The sequence below is a fragment of the Pelobates fuscus genome, chromosome 7, assembly GCF_036172605.1.
Source record: "Pelobates fuscus isolate aPelFus1 chromosome 7, aPelFus1.pri, whole genome shotgun sequence".
Lineage (NCBI taxonomy): Eukaryota > Metazoa > Chordata > Amphibia > Anura > Pelobatidae > Pelobates > Pelobates fuscus.
The window spans coordinates 15,363,009-15,375,386 of NC_086323.1; the positions used below are offsets into that span (position 1 = coordinate 15,363,009).

Sequence of the window (12,378 nt, forward strand, 5' to 3'; positions counted from 1 at the left end):
TTTCCGTGGAGAGGAACGACCACGAGTTTCACTTAATTTTTTCAGGCCCAGTTTACACTGGCTGTGCTAAACTTGTACAAAAGTAGAAGAAACGTCTTAAACAGAGATCCAAGAGGTTCTAAGGACCAAGCTGTTGCGAAAAAAAGAAAAAGTTTTGGTTCCCTATTTATGATGTCAGCATCTTTGACTGCGGGCAAAGCATGCCTCAGGCTGTGGCATTCTTGACAGCTGCAGGGCTCTGCCGAGAGACCAAGCATGCATTTAGGGGCGTGTCAGCAGTGGGCATGCCTCATTTGAATACCCATGTTGCACTGCAAGCAGCTGTGCTCCTCTTCCCTTTGCTGTTAATATGATACAAGCTTAAAAAAAAAAAACAGATATTTTTTCTTTTTTTACATATTTAGTGGGGTCATTAATATTTATGGCAGATTCTCCAAGTTACAGCTTAATGTAGGGTTGCTCACCATACGTGTAAAAGGCAGGTTCCGCACCTTGCCTGCTGTCAGATGGATGGATTTTATACTCTGGTTTCTCTTCAGATCGAATAAATCTTTCGCCTTTTACTAAAGATTTCCGTGGAGAGGAACGACCACGAGTTTCACTCAATTTTTTCAGGCCCAGTTTACACTGGCTGTGCTAAACTTGTACAAAAGTAGAATAAACTTCTTAAACAGAGATCCAAGAGGTTCTAAGCACCAAGCTGTTGCGAAAAAAAGAAAAAGTTTTGGCTCCCTATTTATGATGTCAGCATCTTTGACTGCGGGCAAAGCATGCCTCAGGCTCTGGCATTCTTGACAGCTGCGGGGCTCTGCCGAGAGACCAAGCATGCATTTAGGGGCGTGTCAGCAGTGGGCATGCCTCATTTGAATACCCATGTTGCACTGCAAGCAGCTGTGCTCCTCTTCCCTTTGCTGTTAACATGATACAAGCTAAAAAAAAAAATATATATTTTTTTTTCTTTTTTTACATATTTAGTGGGGTCATTAATATTTATGGCATATTCTCCAAGTTAAAGCTTAATGTAGGGTTGCTCACCATACGTGTGAAAGGCAGGTTCCACACCTTGCCTGCTGTCAGATGGATGGATTTTATACTCTGGTTTCTCTTCAGATCGAATAAATCTTTCGCCTTTTACTAAAGATTTCCGTGGAGAGGAACGACCATGAGTTTCACTCAATTTTTTCAGGCCCAGTTTACACTGGCTGTGCTAAACTTGTAAAAAAGTAGAAGAAACTTCTTAAACAGAGATCCAAGAGGTTCTAAGCACCAAGCTGTTGCGAAAAAAAGAAAAAGTTTTGGATCCCTATTTATGATGTCAGCATCTTTGACTGCGGGCAAAGCATGCCTCAGGCTCTGGCATTCTTGACAGCTGCAGGGCTCTGCCGAGAGACCAAGCATGCATTTAGGGGCGTGTCAGCAGTGGGCATGCCTCATTTGAATACCCATGTTGCACTGCAAGCAGCTGTGCTCCTCTTCCCTTTGCTGTTAATATGATACAAGCTTAAAAAAAAAAAACAGATATTTTTTCTTTTTTTACATATTTAGTGGGGTCATTAATATTTATGGCAGATTCTCCAAGTTACAGCTTAATGTAGGGTTGCTCACCATACGTGTAAAAGGCAGGTTCCGCACCTTGCCTGCTGTCAGATGGATGGATTTTATACTCTGGTTTCTCTTCAGATCGAATAAATCTTTCGCCTTTTACTAAAGATTTCCGTGGAGAGGAACGACCACGAGTTTCACTCAATTTTTTCAGGCCCAGTTTACACTGGCTGTGCTAAACTTGTACAAAAGTAGAAGAAACTTCTTAAACAGAGATCCAAGAGGTTCTAAGCACCAAGCTGTTGCGAAAAAAAGAAAAAGTTTTGGATCCCTATTTATGATGTCAGCATCTTTGACTGCGGGCAAAGCATGCCTCAGGCTCTGGCATTCTTGACAGCTGCAGGGCTCTGCCGAGAGACCAAGCATGCATTTAGGGGCGTGTCAGCAGTGGGCATGCCTCATTTGAATACCCATGTTGCACTGCAAGCAGCTGTGCTCCTCTTCCCTTTGCTGTTAACATGATACAATCTAAAAAAAAAAAAAAAAAGATATTTTTTTCTTTTTTTACATATTTAGTGGGGTCATTAATATTTATGGCAGATTCTCCAAGTTAAAGCTTAATGTAGGGTTGCTCACCATACGTGTGAAAGGCAGGTTCCACACCTTGCCTGCTGTCAGATGGATGGACTTTATACTCTGGTTTCTCTTCAGATCGAATAAATCTTTCGCCTTTTACTAAAGATTTCCGTGGAGAGGAACGAACACGAGTTTCACTCAATTTTTTCAGGCCCAGTTTACACTGGCTGTGCTAAACTTGTACAAAAGTAGAAGAAACTTCTTAAACAGAGATCCAAGAGGTTCTAAGCACCAAGCTGTTGTGAAAAAAAGAAAAAGTTTTGGTTCCCTATTTATGATGTCAGCATCTTTGACTGCGGGCAAAGCATGCCTCAGGCTCTGGCATTCTTGACAGCTGCAGGGCTCTGCCGAGAGACCAAGCATGCATTTAGGGGCGTGTCAGCAGTGGGCATGCCTCATTTGAATACCCATGTTGCACTGCAAGCAGCTGTGCTCCTCTTCCTTTTGCTGTTAACATGATACAAGCTAAAAAAAAATAAAAAAAAATATTTTTTTCTTTTTTTACATATTTAGTGGGGTCATTAATATTTATGGCAGATTCTCCAAGTTACAGCTTAATGTAGGGTTGCTCACCATACCTGTAAAAGGCAGGTTCCGCACCTTGCCTGCTGTCAGATGGATGGATTTTATATTCTGGTTTCTCTTCAGATCGAATAAATCTTTCGCCTTTTACTAAAGATTTCCGTGGAGAGGAACGACCATGAGTTTCACTCAATTTTTTCAGGCCCAGTTTACGCTGGCTGTGCTAAACTTGTACAAAAGTAGAAGAAACTTCTTAAACAGAGATCCAAGAGGTTCTAAGCACCAAGCTGTTGCGAAAAAAAGAAAAAGTTTTGGTTCCCTATTTATGATGTCAGCATCTTTGACTGCGGGCAAAGCATGCCTTAGGCTCTGGCATTCTTGACAGCTGCGGGGCTCTGCCGAGAGACCAAGCATGCATTTAGGGGCGTGTCAGCAGTGGGCATGCCTCATTTGAATACCCATGTTGCACTGCAAGCAGCTGTGCTCCTCTTCCCTTTGCTGTTAACATGATACAAGCTAAAAAAAAATATATATATATTTTTTTCTTTTTTTACATATTTAGTGGGGTCATTAATATTTATGGCAGATTCTCCAAGTTAAAGCTTAATGTAGGGTTGCTCACCATACGTGTGAAAGGCAGGTTCCACACCTTGCCTGCTGTCAGATGGATGGATTTTATACTCTGGTTTCTCTTCAGATCGAATAAATCTTTCGCCTTTTACTAAAGATTTCCGTGGAGAGGAACGAACACGAGTTTCACTCAATTTTTTCAGGCCCAGTTTACACTGGCTGTGCTAAACTTGTACAAAAGTAGAAGAAACTTCTTAAACAGAGATCCAAGAGGTTCTAAGCACCAAGCTGTTGTGAAAAAAAGAAAAAGTTTTGGTTCCCTATTTATGATGTCAGCATCTTTGACTGCGGGCAAAGCATGCCTCAGGCTCTGGCATTCTTGACAGCTGCAGGGCTCTGCCGAGAGACCAAGCATGCATTTAGGGGCGTGTCAGCAGTGGGCATGCCTCATTTGAATACCCATGTTGCACTGCAAGCAGCTGTGCTCCTTTTCCCTTTGCTGTTAATATGATACAAGCTTAAAAAAAAAAACAGATATTTTTTCTTTTTTTACATATTTAGAGGGGTCATTAATATTTATGGCAGATTCTCCAAGTTACAGCTTAATGTAGGGTTGCTCACCATACGTGTAAAAGGCAGGTTCCGCACCTTGCCTGCTGTCAGATGGATGGATTTTATACTCTGGTTTCTCTTCAGATCGAATAAATCTTTCGCCTTTTACTAAAGATTTCCGTGGAGAGGAACGACCATGAGTTTCACTCAATTTTTTCAGGCCCAGTTTACACTGGCTGTGCTAAACTTGTACAAAAGTAGAAGAAACTTCTTAAACAGAGATCCAAGAGGTTCTAAGCACCAAGCTGTTGTGAAAAAAAGAAAAAGTTTTGGATCCCTATTTATGATGTCAGCATCTTTGACTGCGGGCAAAGCATGCCTCAGGCTCTGGCATTCTTGACAGCTGCAGGGCTCTGCCGAGAGACCAAGCATGCATTTAGGGGCGTGTCAGCAGTGGGCATGCCTCATTTGAATACCCATGTTGCACTGCAAGCAGCTGTGCTCCTCTTCCCTTTGCTGTTAATATGATACAAGCTTAAAAAAAAAAAACAGATATTTTTTCTTTTTTTACATATTTAGTGGGGTCATTAATATTTATGGCAGATTCTCCAAGTTAAAGCTTAATGTAGGGTTGCTCACCATACGTGTGAAAGGCAGGTTCCACACCTTGCCTGCTGTCAGATGGATGGACTTTATACTCTGGTTTCTCTTCAGATCGAATAAATCTTTCGCCTTTTACTAAAGATTTCCGTGGAGAGGAACGAACACGAGTTTCACTCAATTTTTTCAGGCCCAGTTTACACTGGCTGTGCTAAACTTGTACAAAAGTAGAAGAAACTTCTTAAACAGAGATCCAAGAGGTTCTAAGCACCAAGCTGTTGCGAAAAAAAGAAAAAGTTTTGGTTCCCTATTTATGATGTCAGCATCTTTGACTGCGGGCAAAGCATGCCTCAGGCTCTGGCATTCTTGACAGCTGCAGGGCTCTGCCGAGAGACCAAGCATGCATTTAGGGGCGTGTCAGCAGTGGGCATGCCTCATTTGAATACCCATGTTGCACTGCAAGCAGCTGTGCTCCTCTTCCCTTTGCTGTTAATATGATACAAGCTTAAAAAAAAAAACAGATATTTTTTCTTTTTTTACATATTTAGTGGGGTCATTAATATTTATGGCAGATTCTCCAAGTTACAGCTTAATGTAGGGTTGCTCACCATACGTGTAAAAGGCAGGTTCCGCACCTTGCCTGCTGTCAGATGGATGGATTTTATACTCTGGTTTCTCTTCAGATTGAATAAATCTTTCGCCTTTTACTAAAGATTTCCGTGGAGAGGAACGACCATGAGTTTCACTCAATTTTTTCAGGCCCAGTTTACACTGGCTGTGCTAAACTTGTACAAAAGTAGAAGAAACTTCTTAAACAGAGATCCAAGAGGTTCTAAGCACCAAGCTGTTGCGAAAAAAAGAAAAAGTTTTGGATCCCTATTTATGATGTCAGCATCTTTGACTGCGGACAAAGCATGCCTCAGGCTCTGGCATTCTTGACAGCTGCAGGGCTCTGCCGAGAGACCAAGCATGCATTTAGGGGCGTGTCAGCAGTGGGCATGCCTCATTTGAATACCCATGTTGCACTGCAAGCAGCTGTGCTCCTCTTCCCTTTGCTGTTAACATGATACAAGCTAAAAAAAAAAAAAAAAGATATTTTTTTCTTTTTTTACATATTTAGTGGGGTCATTAATATTTATGGCAGATTCTCCAAGTTACAGCTTAATGTAGGGTTGCTCACCATACGTGTAAAAGGCAGGTTCCGCACCTTGCCTGCTGTCAGATGGATGGATTTTATACTCTGGTTTCTCTTCAGATCGAATAAATCTTTCGCCTTTTACTAAAGATTTCCGTGGAGAGGAACGACCACGAGTTTCACTTAATTTTTTCAGGCCCAGTTTACACTGGCTGTGCTAAACTTGTACAAAAGTAGAAGAAACGTCTTAAACAGAGATCCAAGAGGTTCTAAGGACCAAGCTGTTGCGAAAAAAAGAAAAAGTTTTGGTTCCCTATTTATGATGTCAGCATCTTTGACTGCGGGCAAAGCATGCCTCAGGCTGTGGCATTCTTGACAGCTGCAGGGCTCTGCCGAGAGACCAAGCATGCATTTAGGGGCGTGTCAGCAGTGGGCATGCCTCATTTGAATACCCATGTTGCACTGCAAGCAGCTGTGCTCCTCTTCCCTTTGCTGTTAATATGATACAAGCTTAAAAAAAAAAAACAGATATTTTTTCTTTTTTTACATATTTAGTGGGGTCATTAATATTTATGGCAGATTCTCCAAGTTACAGCTTAATGTAGGGTTGCTCACCATACGTGTAAAAGGCAGGTTCCGCACCTTGCCTGCTGTCAGATGGATGGATTTTATACTCTGGTTTCTCTTCAGATCGAATAAATCTTTCGCCTTTTACTAAAGATTTCCGTGGAGAGGAACGACCACGAGTTTCACTCAATTTTTTCAGGCCCAGTTTACACTGGCTGTGCTAAACTTGTACAAAAGTAGAATAAACTTCTTAAACAGAGATCCAAGAGGTTCTAAGCACCAAGCTGTTGCGAAAAAAAGAAAAAGTTTTGGCTCCCTATTTATGATGTCAGCATCTTTGACTGCGGGCAAAGCATGCCTCAGGCTCTGGCATTCTTGACAGCTGCGGGGCTCTGCCGAGAGACCAAGCATGCATTTAGGGGCGTGTCAGCAGTGGGCATGCCTCATTTGAATACCCATGTTGCACTGCAAGCAGCTGTGCTCCTCTTCCCTTTGCTGTTAACATGATACAAGCTAAAAAAAAAAAAAAAAAGATATTTTTTTCTTTTTTTACATATTTAGTGGGGTCATTAATATTTATGGCAGATTCTCCAAGTTAAAGCTTAATGTAGGGTTGCTCACCATACGTGTGAAAGGCAGGTTCCACACCTTGCCTGCTGTCAGATGGATGGACTTTATACTCTGGTTTCTCTTCAGATCGAATAAATCTTTCGCCTTTTACTAAAGATTTCCGTGGAGAGGAACGAACACGAGTTTCACTCAATTTTTTCAGGCCCAGTTTACACTGGCTGTGCTAAACTTGTACAAAAGTAGAAGAAACTTCTTAAACAGAGATCCAAGAGGTTCTAAGCACCAAGCTGTTGTGAAAAAAAGAAAAAGTTTTGGTTCCCTATTTATGATGTCAGCATCTTTGACTGCGGGCAAAGCATGCCTCAGGCTCTGGCATTCTTGACAGCTGCAGGGCTCTGCCGAGAGACCAAGCATGCATTTAGGGGCGTGTCAGCAGTGGGCATGCCTCATTTGAATACCCATGTTGCACTGCAAGCAGCTGTGCTCCTCTTCCTTTTGCTGTTAACATGATACAAGCTAAAAAAAAATAAAAAAAAATATTTTTTTCTTTTTTTACATATTTAGTGGGGTCATTAATATTTATGGCAGATTCTCCAAGTTACAGCTTAATGTAGGGTTGCTCACCATACCTGTAAAAGGCAGGTTCCGCACCTTGCCTGCTGTCAGATGGATGGATTTTATATTCTGGTTTCTCTTCAGATCGAATAAATCTTTCGCCTTTTACTAAAGATTTCCGTGGAGAGGAACGACCATGAGTTTCACTCAATTTTTTCAGGCCCAGTTTACGCTGGCTGTGCTAAATTTGTACAAAAGTAGAAGAAACTTCTTAAACAGAGATCCAAGAGGTTCTAAGCACCAAGCTGTTGCGAAAAAAAGAAAAAGTTTTGGTTCCCTATTTATGATGTCAGCATCTTTGACTGCGGGCAAAGCATGCCTTAGGCTCTGGCATTCTTGACAGCTGCGGGGCTCTGCCGAGAGACCAAGCATGCATTTAGGGGCGTGTCAGCAGTGGGCATGCCTCATTTGAATACCCATGTTGCACTGCAAGCAGCTGTGCTCCTCTTCCCTTTGCTGTTAACATGATACAAGCTAAAAAAAAATATATATATATTTTTTTCTTTTTTTACATATTTAGTGGGGTCATTAATATTTATGGCAGATTCTCCAAGTTAAAGCTTAATGTAGGGTTGCTCACCATACGTGTGAAAGGCAGGTTCCACACCTTGCCTGCTGTCAGATGGATGGATTTTATACTCTGGTTTCTCTTCAGATCGAATAAATCTTTCGCCTTTTACTAAAGATTTCCGTGGAGAGGAACGAACACGAGTTTCACTCAATTTTTTCAGGCCCAGTTTACACTGGCTGTGCTAAACTTGTACAAAAGTAGAAGAAACTTCTTAAACAGAGATCCAAGAGGTTCTAAGCACCAAGCTGTTGTGAAAAAAAGAAAAAGTTTTGGTTCCCTATTTATGATGTCAGCATCTTTGACTGCGGGCAAAGCATGCCTCAGGCTCTGGCATTCTTGACAGCTGCAGGGCTCTGCCGAGAGACCAAGCATGCATTTAGGGGCGTGTCAGCAGTGGGCATGCCTCATTTGAATACCCATGTTGCACTGCAAGCAGCTGTGCTCCTTTTCCCTTTGCTGTTAATATGATACAAGCTTAAAAAAAAAAACAGATATTTTTTCTTTTTTTACATATTTAGAGGGGTCATTAATATTTATGGCAGATTCTCCAAGTTACAGCTTAATGTAGGGTTGCTCACCATACGTGTAAAAGGCAGGTTCCGCACCTTGCCTGCTGTCAGATGGATGGATTTTATACTCTGGTTTCTCTTCAGATCGAATAAATCTTTCGCCTTTTACTAAAGATTTCCGTGGAGAGGAACGACCATGAGTTTCACTCAATTTTTTCAGGCCCAGTTTACACTGGCTGTGCTAAACTTGTACAAAAGTAGAAGAAACTTCTTAAACAGAGATCCAAGAGGTTCTAAGCACCAAGCTGTTGTGAAAAAAAGAAAAAGTTTTGGATCCCTATTTATGATGTCAGCATCTTTGACTGCGGGCAAAGCATGCCTCAGGCTCTGGCATTCTTGACAGCTGCAGGGCTCTGCCGAGAGACCAAGCATGCATTTAGGGGCGTGTCAGCAGTGGGCATGCCTCATTTGAATACCCATGTTGCACTGCAAGCAGCTGTGCTCCTCTTCCCTTTGCTGTTAATATGATACAAGCTTAAAAAAAAAAAACAGATATTTTTTCTTTTTTTACATATTTAGTGGGGTCATTAATATTTATGGCAGATTCTCCAAGTTAAAGCTTAATGTAGGGTTGCTCACCATACGTGTGAAAGGCAGGTTCCACACCTTGCCTGCTGTCAGATGGATGGACTTTATACTCTGGTTTCTCTTCAGATCGAATAAATCTTTCGCCTTTTACTAAAGATTTCCGTGGAGAGGAACGAACACGAGTTTCACTCAATTTTTTCAGGCCCAGTTTACACTGGCTGTGCTAAACTTGTACAAAAGTAGAAGAAACTTCTTAAACAGAGATCCAAGAGGTTCTAAGCACCAAGCTGTTGCGAAAAAAAGAAAAAGTTTTGGTTCCCTATTTATGATGTCAGCATCTTTGACTGCGGGCAAAGCATGCCTCAGGCTCTGGCATTCTTGACAGCTGCAGGGCTCTGCCGAGAGACCAAGCATGCATTTAGGGGCGTGTCAGCAGTGGGCATGCCTCATTTGAATACCCATGTTGCACTGCAAGCAGCTGTGCTCCTCTTCCCTTTGCTGTTAATATGATACAAGCTTAAAAAAAAAAACAGATATTTTTTCTTTTTTTACATATTTAGTGGGGTCATTAATATTTATGGCAGATTCTCCAAGTTACAGCTTAATGTAGGGTTGCTCACCATACGTGTAAAAGGCAGGTTCCGCACCTTGCCTGCTGTCAGATGGATGGATTTTATACTCTGGTTTCTCTTCAGATTGAATAAATCTTTCGCCTTTTACTAAAGATTTCCGTGGAGAGGAACGACCATGAGTTTCACTCAATTTTTTCAGGCCCAGTTTACACTGGCTGTGCTAAACTTGTACAAAAGTAGAAGAAACTTCTTAAACAGAGATCCAAGAGGTTCTAAGCACCAAGCTGTTGCGAAAAAAAGAAAAAGTTTTGGATCCCTATTTATGATGTCAGCATCTTTGACTGCGGACAAAGCATGCCTCAGGCTCTGGCATTCTTGACAGCTGCAGGGCTCTGCCGAGAGACCAAGCATGCATTTAGGGGCGTGTCAGCAGTGGGCATGCCTCATTTGAATACCCATGTTGCACTGCCAGCAGCTGTGCTCCTCTTCCCTTTGCTGTTAATATGATACAAGCTTAAAAAAAAACAGAGATTTTTTCTTTTTTTCCATATTTAGTGGGGTCATTAATATTTATGGCAGATTCTCCAAGTTACAGCTTAATGTAGAGTTGCTCACCATACGTGTAAAAGGCAGGTTCCGCACCTTGCCTGCTGTCAGATGGATGGATTTTATACTCTGGTTTCTCTTCAGATCGAATAAATCTTTCGCCTTTTACTAAAGATTTCCGTGGAGAGGAACGACCACGAGTTTCACTCAATTTTTTCAGGCCCAGTTTACACTGGCTGTGGTAAACTTGTAAAAAGTAGAAGAAACGTCTTAAACAGAGATCCAAGAGGTTCTAAGCACCAAGCTGTTGCGAAAAAAAGAAAAAGTTTTGGATCCCTATTTATGATGTCAGCATCTTTGACTGCGGGCAAAGCATGCCTCAGGCTCTGGCATTCTTGACAGCTGCAGGGCTCTGCCGAGAGACCAAGCATGCATTTAGGGGAGTGTCAGCAGTGGGCATGCCTCATTTGAATACCCATGTTGCACTGCAAGCAGCTGTGCTCCTCTTCCCTTTGCTGTTAATATGATACAAGCTTAAAAAAAAAAACAGATATTTTTTCTTTTTTTACATATTTAGTGGGGTCATTAATATTTATGGCAGATTCTCCAAGTTAAAGCTTAATGTAGGGTTGCTCACCATACGTGTGAAAGGCAGGTTCCACACCTTGCCTGCTGTCAGATAGATGGACTTTATACTCTGGTTTCTCTTCAGATCGAATAAATCTTTCGCCTTTTATTAAAGATTTCCGTGGAGAGGAACGAACACGAGTTTCACTCAATTTTTTCAGGCCCAGTTTACACTGGCTGTGCTAAACTTGTACAAAAGTAGAAGAAACTTCTTAAACAGAGATCCAAGAGGTTCTAAGCACCAAGCTGTTGTGAAAAAAAGAAAAAGTTTTGGTTCCCTATTTCTGATGTCAGCATCTTTGACTGCGGGCAAAGCATGCCTCAGGCTCTGGCATTCTTGACAGCTGCAGGGCTCTGCCGAGAGACCAAGCATGCATTTAGGGGTGTGTCAGCAGTGGGCATGCCTCATTTGAATACCCATGTTGCACTGCAAGCAGCTGTGCTCCTCTTCCCTTTGCTGTTAATATGATACAAGCTTAAAAAAAAAAACAGATATTTTTTCTTTTTTTACATATTTAGTGGGGTCATTAATATTTATGGCAGATTCTCCAAGTTACAGCTTAATGTAGGGTTGCTCACCATACGTGTAAAAGGCAGGTTCCGCACCTTGCCTGCTGTCAGATGGATGGATTTTATACTCTGGTTTCTCTTCAGATCGAATAAATCTTTTGCCTTTTACTAAAGATTTCCGTGGAGAGGAACGACCATGAGTTTCACTCATTTTTTTCAGGCCCAGTTTACACTGGCTGTGGTAAACTTGTACAAAAGTAGAAGAAACTTCTTAAACAGAGATCCAAGAGGTTCTAAGCACCAAGCTGTTGCGAAAAAAAGAAAAAGTTTTGGATCCCTATTTATGATGTCAGCATCTTTGACTGCGGGCAAAGCATGCCTCAGGCTCTGGCATTCTTGACAGCTGCAGGGCTCTGCCGAGAGACCAAGCATGCATTTAGGGGCGTGTCAGCAGTGGGCATGCCTCATTTGAATACCCATGTTGCACTGCAAGCAGCTGTGCTCCTCTTCCCTTTGCTGTTAATATGATACAAGCTTAAAAAAAAACAGAGATTTTTTCTTTTTTTACATATTTAGTGGGGTCATTAATATTTATGGCAGATTCTCCAAGTTACAGCTTAATGTAGAGTTGCTCACCATACGTGTAAAAGGCAGGTTCCGCACCTTGCCTGCTGTCAGATGGATGGATTTTATACTCTGGTTTCTCTTCAGATCGAATAAATCTTTCGCCTTTTACTAAAGATTTCCGTGGAGAGGAATGACCACAAGTTTCACTCAATTTTTTCAGGCCCAGTTTACACTGGCTGTGGTAAACTTGTAAAAAGTAGAAGAAACGTCTTAAACAGAGATCCAAGAGGTTCTAAGCACCAAGCTGTTGCAAAAAAAAGAAAAAGTTTTGGTTCCCTATTTATGATGTCAGCATCTTTGACTGCGGGCAAAGCATGCCTCAGGCTCTGGCATTCTTGACAGCTGCGGGGCTCTGCCGAGAGACCAAGCATGCATTTAGGGGCGTGTCAGCAGTGGGCATGCCTCATTTGAATACCCATGTTGCACTGCAAGCAGCTGTGCTCCTCTTCCCTTTGCTGTTAACATGATACAAGCTAAAAAAAAAATATATATTTTTTTTTCTTTTTTTACATATTTAGT

The 12,378-nt window shown here is 41.7% G+C and overlaps 22 non-coding genes across 22 annotated transcripts in view; all 22 read left to right on the forward strand.

Annotated features, from left to right (window-relative positions):
• LOC134570530 (U5 spliceosomal RNA) overlaps nucleotides 1-63 on the forward strand; it is a 114-nt gene extending 51 nt beyond the window's left edge. Inside the window, exon 1 of the small nuclear RNA XR_010085154.1 lies at nucleotides 1-63. This exon is cut by the window's left edge and continues 51 nt beyond it. This is a non-coding gene — a small nuclear RNA (U5 spliceosomal RNA).
• Nucleotides 64-519: 456 nt separating this feature from the next.
• Nucleotides 520-633, forward strand: LOC134570306 (U5 spliceosomal RNA). The gene has a single exon (XR_010084943.1). It is a non-coding gene; the product is annotated as a U5 spliceosomal RNA (small nuclear RNA).
• A 457-nt stretch (nucleotides 634-1,090) lies between these two features.
• On the forward strand, nucleotides 1,091-1,204 carry LOC134570120 (U5 spliceosomal RNA). The gene has a single exon (XR_010084769.1). It is a non-coding gene; the product is annotated as a U5 spliceosomal RNA (small nuclear RNA).
• A 456-nt stretch (nucleotides 1,205-1,660) lies between these two features.
• On the forward strand, nucleotides 1,661-1,774 carry LOC134570307 (U5 spliceosomal RNA). Its single transcript, XR_010084944.1, has one exon. It is a non-coding gene; the product is annotated as a U5 spliceosomal RNA (small nuclear RNA).
• Nucleotides 1,775-2,233: 459 nt separating this feature from the next.
• On the forward strand, nucleotides 2,234-2,347 carry LOC134570454 (U5 spliceosomal RNA). Its single transcript, XR_010085082.1, has one exon. It is a non-coding gene; the product is annotated as a U5 spliceosomal RNA (small nuclear RNA).
• Nucleotides 2,348-2,806: 459 nt separating this feature from the next.
• On the forward strand, nucleotides 2,807-2,920 carry LOC134569629 (U5 spliceosomal RNA). The gene has a single exon (XR_010084302.1). It is a non-coding gene; the product is annotated as a U5 spliceosomal RNA (small nuclear RNA).
• A 457-nt stretch (nucleotides 2,921-3,377) lies between these two features.
• Nucleotides 3,378-3,491, forward strand: LOC134570456 (U5 spliceosomal RNA). Its single transcript, XR_010085084.1, has one exon. It is a non-coding gene; the product is annotated as a U5 spliceosomal RNA (small nuclear RNA).
• Nucleotides 3,492-3,946: 455 nt separating this feature from the next.
• Nucleotides 3,947-4,060, forward strand: LOC134570122 (U5 spliceosomal RNA). The gene has a single exon (XR_010084770.1). It is a non-coding gene; the product is annotated as a U5 spliceosomal RNA (small nuclear RNA).
• A 456-nt stretch (nucleotides 4,061-4,516) lies between these two features.
• On the forward strand, nucleotides 4,517-4,630 carry LOC134570458 (U5 spliceosomal RNA). The gene has a single exon (XR_010085085.1). It is a non-coding gene; the product is annotated as a U5 spliceosomal RNA (small nuclear RNA).
• A 455-nt stretch (nucleotides 4,631-5,085) lies between these two features.
• LOC134569477 (U5 spliceosomal RNA) lies at nucleotides 5,086-5,199 on the forward strand. Its single transcript, XR_010084154.1, has one exon. It is a non-coding gene; the product is annotated as a U5 spliceosomal RNA (small nuclear RNA).
• Nucleotides 5,200-5,657: 458 nt separating this feature from the next.
• LOC134569409 (U5 spliceosomal RNA) lies at nucleotides 5,658-5,771 on the forward strand. Its single transcript, XR_010084087.1, has one exon. It is a non-coding gene; the product is annotated as a U5 spliceosomal RNA (small nuclear RNA).
• Nucleotides 5,772-6,227: 456 nt separating this feature from the next.
• LOC134570308 (U5 spliceosomal RNA) lies at nucleotides 6,228-6,341 on the forward strand. The gene has a single exon (XR_010084945.1). It is a non-coding gene; the product is annotated as a U5 spliceosomal RNA (small nuclear RNA).
• Nucleotides 6,342-6,800: 459 nt separating this feature from the next.
• On the forward strand, nucleotides 6,801-6,914 carry LOC134570459 (U5 spliceosomal RNA). The gene has a single exon (XR_010085086.1). It is a non-coding gene; the product is annotated as a U5 spliceosomal RNA (small nuclear RNA).
• A 459-nt stretch (nucleotides 6,915-7,373) lies between these two features.
• Nucleotides 7,374-7,487, forward strand: LOC134569630 (U5 spliceosomal RNA). The gene has a single exon (XR_010084303.1). It is a non-coding gene; the product is annotated as a U5 spliceosomal RNA (small nuclear RNA).
• Nucleotides 7,488-7,944: 457 nt separating this feature from the next.
• On the forward strand, nucleotides 7,945-8,058 carry LOC134570460 (U5 spliceosomal RNA). Its single transcript, XR_010085087.1, has one exon. It is a non-coding gene; the product is annotated as a U5 spliceosomal RNA (small nuclear RNA).
• A 455-nt stretch (nucleotides 8,059-8,513) lies between these two features.
• Nucleotides 8,514-8,627, forward strand: LOC134570123 (U5 spliceosomal RNA). The gene has a single exon (XR_010084771.1). It is a non-coding gene; the product is annotated as a U5 spliceosomal RNA (small nuclear RNA).
• A 456-nt stretch (nucleotides 8,628-9,083) lies between these two features.
• Nucleotides 9,084-9,197, forward strand: LOC134570461 (U5 spliceosomal RNA). Its single transcript, XR_010085088.1, has one exon. It is a non-coding gene; the product is annotated as a U5 spliceosomal RNA (small nuclear RNA).
• Nucleotides 9,198-9,652: 455 nt separating this feature from the next.
• LOC134569478 (U5 spliceosomal RNA) lies at nucleotides 9,653-9,766 on the forward strand. The gene has a single exon (XR_010084155.1). It is a non-coding gene; the product is annotated as a U5 spliceosomal RNA (small nuclear RNA).
• Nucleotides 9,767-10,219: 453 nt separating this feature from the next.
• LOC134570309 (U5 spliceosomal RNA) lies at nucleotides 10,220-10,333 on the forward strand. Its single transcript, XR_010084946.1, has one exon. It is a non-coding gene; the product is annotated as a U5 spliceosomal RNA (small nuclear RNA).
• Nucleotides 10,334-10,787: 454 nt separating this feature from the next.
• LOC134569808 (U5 spliceosomal RNA) lies at nucleotides 10,788-10,901 on the forward strand. The gene has a single exon (XR_010084475.1). It is a non-coding gene; the product is annotated as a U5 spliceosomal RNA (small nuclear RNA).
• Nucleotides 10,902-11,356: 455 nt separating this feature from the next.
• LOC134569504 (U5 spliceosomal RNA) lies at nucleotides 11,357-11,470 on the forward strand. The gene has a single exon (XR_010084179.1). It is a non-coding gene; the product is annotated as a U5 spliceosomal RNA (small nuclear RNA).
• A 453-nt stretch (nucleotides 11,471-11,923) lies between these two features.
• On the forward strand, nucleotides 11,924-12,037 carry LOC134569857 (U5 spliceosomal RNA). The gene has a single exon (XR_010084522.1). It is a non-coding gene; the product is annotated as a U5 spliceosomal RNA (small nuclear RNA).
• The last annotated feature ends 341 nt before the right edge of the window (nucleotides 12,038-12,378 follow it).